The sequence below is a fragment of the Suillus subalutaceus genome, assembly GCF_016647625.1.
Source record: "Suillus subalutaceus strain FC151 chromosome Unknown DFJ58scaffold_255, whole genome shotgun sequence".
Classification (NCBI taxonomy): domain Eukaryota; kingdom Fungi; phylum Basidiomycota; class Agaricomycetes; order Boletales; family Suillaceae; genus Suillus; species Suillus subalutaceus.
In genome coordinates this window covers 25,694-32,739 of record NW_024540504.1, presented here as the reverse complement: position 1 = coordinate 32,739, position 7,046 = coordinate 25,694, and positions in this window count along the sequence as shown.

Below are 7,046 nucleotides of genomic sequence, written 5' to 3'. Positions count from 1 at the left end.
ATTATGCTGCACGGTTGACGAATTCCGGTTCCACACACACGCTGCATCTTCACCCAGCCCGTATGAACTGGAGTTTTTCCTGAACCGAGGGAAAGCTCAAGTCATGAGACCCCGTAGCATTGATAGCATGTTTGAGCTTCGCCTATTCGGTGCTGACTGACGGCATATGTGTGATGAGCATGCTTGTACTTACAGCGCCGGCGTTGCACCCGGGCCAGCCAATCTAGTGGGTGCTCCTCCCCACCACTGCGAAGTGGTAGTGTTAAATTTAGAACCCACGCCAAACTACGTGCTTGATACGACTCCTCCCAATTTTAGTTCTTTTTCATTCTCCTCGAGCCCGAACAGTTCTAAATTCGACAGAACCCTAGGGGCCAGCACGTGCTTCAAAACCTTCAAAGCGAAAGTACTTATCGACATTGTGTGATAGTACTGGCGATTTGAGTGTTTGGAGCCAATGCTACTAAGGACTCCTTTTCACGATGTCCCAGAGAAACACGAGCGATGCACTTATGACAGTCAATAGGTGCTGCTTGCTTGGGAAATCAGACCAAGAAATATAGAACGACTCTGGGTCATGAATTCCCGGAACTCTGTCACGGCAGAATATGGGGTACTACATCCAGGAAGTTCTGTTGTACCTGCTGTTTTCTTGACGTGCGCACAAGGGATTACACGGGAAATCGCAAGACCTGTTAAGAGTCGAGAAAAATTGGTGATCCTCTATGCGTAACTTCGTTCATTAACATAAGATCTAATTGTCTTCAGGTACTATACCTTATAGTCTACGTCACTTCGATGAAAGCAATTGGGTTGCTGTATGGAGAGGAGTCTTCTTCGTCTTCGCACCTGCGCCTCACTAACCACTAGGTAAGCCTCGCCGAAGCTTTCAGCCGTGCAATGTGTTTGAAATACTAGACTGCAGTGTCTGAATCTTCTGGCTAGTTCTTTGCATGCCAAGTTACGGGTCTTTACTCATCACCTTGTAAATTTATTACAGCGCCAGACTCAGCATTATTCTCAAGATATTTCGAGGACTGAACTTGGCGATGAAGACAATGATTTGGAACCTATTCGGCTGGGTGAATGACTGCAAATCTCTGTGTGTTATAAAATTGTGGGCTCGCAACCAACCTGGCGTATACTTCCACGGATAAATCCTCGACATCTCAAAAAGCGCGCATACACAGGTTGGTTACGAGTCTGATGAAACTGAAGGCGAGGACCCAAATCTTTTGGCTCATTTGCACTTCCTTGCGGCATATTAATGAGCAATTCAATCATATCGTTTGTCAGTCTACTCTGCTACGGCGTTCTGTAGCGAGGATGGTGAGGATAGCAGGTTCATAGCGAACTAGACGAGATCGATATAGAAACTAGGAGGGTGTTCGTTCGATCGACTTCTTTTCATGTCATTTTGTACTGCGATGGATTTCAACATGTAGTAAACACCGACATTCTATATTCAACATTCCAAATATTGTAAATACACAAGCAACGCGAAGAGAACATATCAATGCGAGATGACAGGACAACATGACATCTAGTGCATAAAATTGACAGTTTCAGACCCGGTCGGACTGAGATAACGATGACCCTGTAGCTTCATTAATGAGAAGATCCTTTGTGCGCAGGTCAGGTGCTGAATGAACAAAAATCCGAATTGGGAACACACCTGTGCAAGTTTCTGCCCTTCGGATAACGCAAGGAGGCAAGACCGCAAGCCCTTCAAACACCACTGCCTTTCAAGCCAGGAGAGGAGATGGCGATCCCAAAAGACCTTGAATGCACGATTGAGCGTGTCATCCGTTGGACTTGCAGCTCGCGAGAGATGGAAGACCCAGTTTTGGCATGCGTATTTCAGGGCGTCAGAAGATGATTGACTTCGCTCCCGTGCTTCGGTTGCGAAAACCGTGAACGCGGCCATAGCATGGATGACCTCGATGTCTGGACAATCTTGTAGGGATGCAGAGGTGGAATGATCCTGGGGTCTTAACGCCAGGAACGCCGGAAACATTAAGAAATCTGGTAAGCTTTTAAACTCCTGGATGAATTGAAAAGCTCCGGGTGGTAATTGCAATTGTGGGATAATTGCGCACTCGCTGATTGTTTCCAACGTATTCAAGAAGTCTTCCATGGTCATCCAGACAGACGCTGCAGGGGTCAATAGCCATGCTTGTCCATGGGATGTCTTGAGCCACCCTCGTCCACTCTGGGTCTGCAGCCACTCTCGTCCGCCCATGGTCTGCAGCCACTCTCGCCCGATCAGGGTCAGCAGCCACTCTCCCCCACTCTTTGTCTGTAGCCATTCTTGGCCACGTTCAGTCTGCAGCCCTTCTGGGGTCCGCAGCCACTCTCCGCCTAGAGTATGGAGCCATTGTCGCCCTCCTGGGGTCAGGAGCCACTCTTGCGCGCTCTGGGTCAGTAACCACACTCGACCCCTCTGGGTCAGCAGCCACTCTCGCCCGTGAAAGGTGTGCAGCCATGCATTCCCGATCGGAGTCTGCAGTTCATTTAGGGTCTGCAGGCGGTCGCGTTCACTGTGGGTCTCCAGCCACATCATACCGCTCTGAGTTTCCAGCCACTCCCTCTTGCCCTGTGTCTTCAGCCACTTCCTCCTGCCCCATGTTTCTAGCCACTCCCTCCCGCTCTGGGTCTCCAGCCACTCCCTCCCGCCCTGGGTCTCCAGCCACTCCCTTCCGCCCAACGTTTTCAGCCATTTCATCCCGCTCTGTGTTTCCAGCCACTCCATCCCGTCCCATGTTTCCAGCCACTCCATCCCGCCCCATGTTTCCAGCCACTTCATTCCACCCTGTATCTCCAGCGACTCCTGCTTGCTCTTTGTATTCAGCCACTCCCTCCCGCCCGACGTTTTCAGCCACTCCCTCCCGCTGTGTTTTTCCAGCCACTTCCTCCCGCCCTGCATCTCTAGCCACTTCCTCCCGCCTTGCATCTCCAGCCACTCCTCCCCACCCTGTGTCATCAGCCACTCCCTCCCGCTCTGTGTCTTCAGCCACTCCCTTCCGCCCCACGTTTCCGGCCACTTCCTCCCGCTCTGTGTCTTCAACCACTCCCTTCCGCCCTGCGTTTCCAGCCACTTCCTCCCACACCTCGTCACCAGCCACTCCTCCCCACCCTGTGTCTTCAGCCACTCCCTCCCGCTCTGGGAACGCAGCCAGTCTTGTCCACTCAGAGTTTCCAACGAATCGTTTATATTGATAGTCACCCGTGGCCTGCTCTGTGGAATAAACATCATCCGCTGCAACCACCATCGAGTCTGCAACCACCACCGCCAAGTCTGCAACCGCCTTCGAGTCTGCAGCCGCTCCCGAATCCGCAACCGCTCCTGAGTCTGCAGCCATTTCTGCCCGTTTGGGGTCTCTAGCCATTTCTTCCCACCTGGATTCCGCAGCCAGGTGTGCGGCATGTCCTCTAACGATTGGTAGTCCAGCCATTGTTGCCCGCTCTCGGTGTCCAGCCACTCTCGCCCACTCTTGGTGTCCAGCCACTCTCGCCCCCTATAAGCCCCCAGCCACTCTCGCCCACTTTTGGTGTCCAGCCATTGTCGCCCGCTCTCGTTGTCCAGCCACTCTCGCCCATTTATCTCCAGCCACTCTTGCCCACTCTTGGTGTTCAGCCATTGTCGCCCACGCTTAAGGTCCAGCCACTCTCGCCCCCTATAGGCACCCAGCCACTCTCGCCCGCTCTTGGTGTCCAGCCATTGTTCCCCGCTCTCGTTGTTCAGCCACTCTCGCCCATTTCTCTCCAGCCACTCTCGTCCACTCTTGGTGTCGAGCCATTGTCGCCCACTCTCAGTGCCCAGCCACTCTCTCCCGCTTTCGGTGTCCAGCCACCCTCGCTCAATGTTCGGTAGCTCCCCTCTCCCAATCTCGATGACAGGCCCTTGTCGCCCGCTCTCGGTGTTCCGCCACTCTCGCCCGATCTCGGTCTGCAGCCATTCTCGGCCACCCGGGGTCTGCAGCCATTCTTCGCCACTCTGGGTCTGTAGCCATTTTCGGCCACTCTTGGTCTGCAGCCATTCTCGGCCACTCTTGGTCTGCAGCCATTTCCGGCCACTCTTGGTCTGCAGCCAATCTCCTCCCCTCCAGGCCTGCAGCCATTCTCGGCCACTCGGGGTCCCTTGCAGCCATTCTTCGCCACTCTTGGTCTGCAGCCACTCTCCTCCCCTCCAAGTCTGCAGCCATTCTTGGCCACTCGGGGTCTCTTGCAGCCACACTTTTCCGGTCGAGGTCTGAAGCCACTCTTGTCCGTGTCGATTCTGTAACCACTCTCCTCCAGTCTGGGTATGCAGCCATTCCCCAATCTGGGCCTGCAACCATTCTCGCCCGCTCGAGGTTTTCAGCCAGCCTTGCCCGCTGATGGTCTCCAGCCAGTCTCGCCCATTCAAAGTCTCCAATGGCATTTGCTCGCTAGCGTCTCCGGCAACTTGCCGCCGCCTCTCAGTCCACGCCCACCCTCGCCCGCTCTGCAGCCAACCTCTCCCTCTCTCAGTCTGCAACCAAGTGTCCCCCGCATGGGTCTGTAGCCAATGCTCCCCACCCCGGGTCTCCAACCAGTCTTCTCCTTTCTGGGTTCGCAGATAGTCTTCCCCACCTTGGGTCTGCAGCCATGGCACGCCCGTTCAAAGTCTCTAGCCAGCACCGCAAACCACGTGCTCCCCGAAGCCATAACAGACCCGTAAGAACATGGAGTGGCTCTGGTGGCTCAACGACGAAGGCTAATGTTTGTTGCAAGCTCTTCGGGTCATAGGTTTGCATAGCTTGGTTGTGCTCCTTCAATGCTGAGAGCTCAACCAGGAGGTCTGTGCATTCTGGAATGTCTTGGATCATCAAGCGGAAAGAAGAATGAGCGAGCAGGGAATGTGGTGCTGTGATGGATTGTAATCCAAGGAGGCTGCAGTTTGAGAAGTCTGAAACATAGTCACGAATGGACGAGTGGTAGATATTTACGGGCAGGCTACTGTCGGCGGGAATGTCCATAAAAGACCGTAGCTGTGCCAGTACGGTTGCGAGATCACTGCCTTGAAGAGGACCAAGAAGCTTCGAAATCTGTGAGATCGGCAGAGGGTCTGCAAGGGCAGAAACAATGGACAAGTGCTGGTACGCCCGGCTGGGGTTCGAACAGGTGCCGAGGATACAGTTATATAACTTGTACACTTGCGTTCCAGGTAGCAGTTCATTGGTTAGTTTGAGCATGAGCTCAAGGCCATCCCGGGGGTCACTGTGTCCGTCATCGATAAACTTCATCATTGTAGATGCCACGATGAAACGTCTGCCAGCTCGGTTCGCCAGCCGCTTAAGTTTATCCTCAGTAGGCTGCGGGAAATCAGGATGGCGACTTTGCAACTCTTTGAAGGAATGCTGCAAGAAGATATAGATGTCATTGTCAACATCTTCGCCGTCTAACGAAATGGTGCCAGCAATGCCCTCCCCAGAAGTGTTCACCGGTATCTCGTACACCAGTGTACGCATCTTTTCTTTTTGAATGGCTTTACGGATATGCTCTTCCAGGCGACTCGTGAGTAAAATGTGGAACACGGGAAGCTCAGGATCACGAAGAGCTTCGCCGAGGAGGGAGATGAGATCGGCGACGGTTTCAGGTTTGCATTCGTCGAGGGCATCGATAACAAACACCGGAGGCGGACACTCGCGCAGCCTGGATTCCAGGTGCAAGAGAGGTCGGCGAAATAACGCCTTCATCTGGTCGCAAAGAGAGTTGCTGGGATTTAGAACCGCAGGATTATCGCGAATAGCGCTGTTCACGTTCGTCCGGACGCTGGGAAATTGGTCGCAAGCTGGTAAGCAAGGGTCGCAAAGAAATGACCGGTCGTGCTGCGGTTCGTATGCTTCCGCGAGAAAAAGAATGTCCCCGCGAGCCTTGTTTCGACATTCGTCTCTTCTGTCACTTTAAGACCTTTCATCATCTCAGCTACAGTGAATGCCACAGCAGACTTTCCGACGCCTGCCGTGCCATGCAGCCAGATGATTTGCTTCTCTCGTTTGTTCAGTAATCCACGAATCAGTTTGAGAACGTCCACCCGGGTCCCTTCCAAACATTTCGGATGGGGCTGACGTTCAGGGGAGTCATATTTAGCACCCAGGACAGCGACCTGGGACAGTTTCTCCCAAGTTCCTTCGGCCATTGCTAGAAGCTCGCCAGGAACTGCTAGTCAGGTCAGAGAGCGAGTCGATAAGGGAAGGAGATATTTACATTGATCTCAGTTACTTATTGACAGAGGTTGATGATAGAATGCGACACAAAATATGAGTTAGAATGAAACAAGTCGGGGAATCACTACGTAGTTGGGTTCAACAGTATAATCAGAAATCGTAACGGCGATGTCATGCTATCTCAGAGGGGACGACGTACGACGATGTTAATTGAAGAATCAACGTCTAAAGCTGAAACTTCGTTTTTTCGAGTCCGGAGGAAGTCGTGAAACGATTCTTGGGTATCAGCCTGCCCAGTAAGCGTACTCACAGTTCGAGTGGGCGGCAGCAAAAAGATCGAGCAATGGAGATAGAAACGTAAGAAGGATGTTTGAGATAGAATGGATAATCAATTGGAGTGCTATTCCAAGTTGCTAGATGGTGGTTGAATGCAGTCAAGTTGAAAGGACGAGCGCTTGTCTCAAGTTGTTTGACTGCACTGCCAGGCACAAGGTTGCTGTGTATGGCCCCCGCCACCTTAGCGCCAGAGGTTATTTAAATAACTAAAATTCGAAGTCACACGAATAGTTGAACCTAGTTGAACGCACCGGTACTTCATACATGAACGTTTGAACTCTCACTGTAGCTGTTGAATACTTCAAGGATATCGATGACCTCGGATGCGGCTGAAGCTGAGGTTGTACTGTTGCACCCCTCTCCGAGTCACTGTGCAACACGAGTGTCACCACACACCGCTAGCTGGGATAGTCTTCTGACCCAGTCGGCTCGATGATAGTATGTCACAGACTATATTTGCCCTTGGTGATTTGCACTGATCGAGAACGATTGAAATGAACGCAATGAGATTGTTGAGAA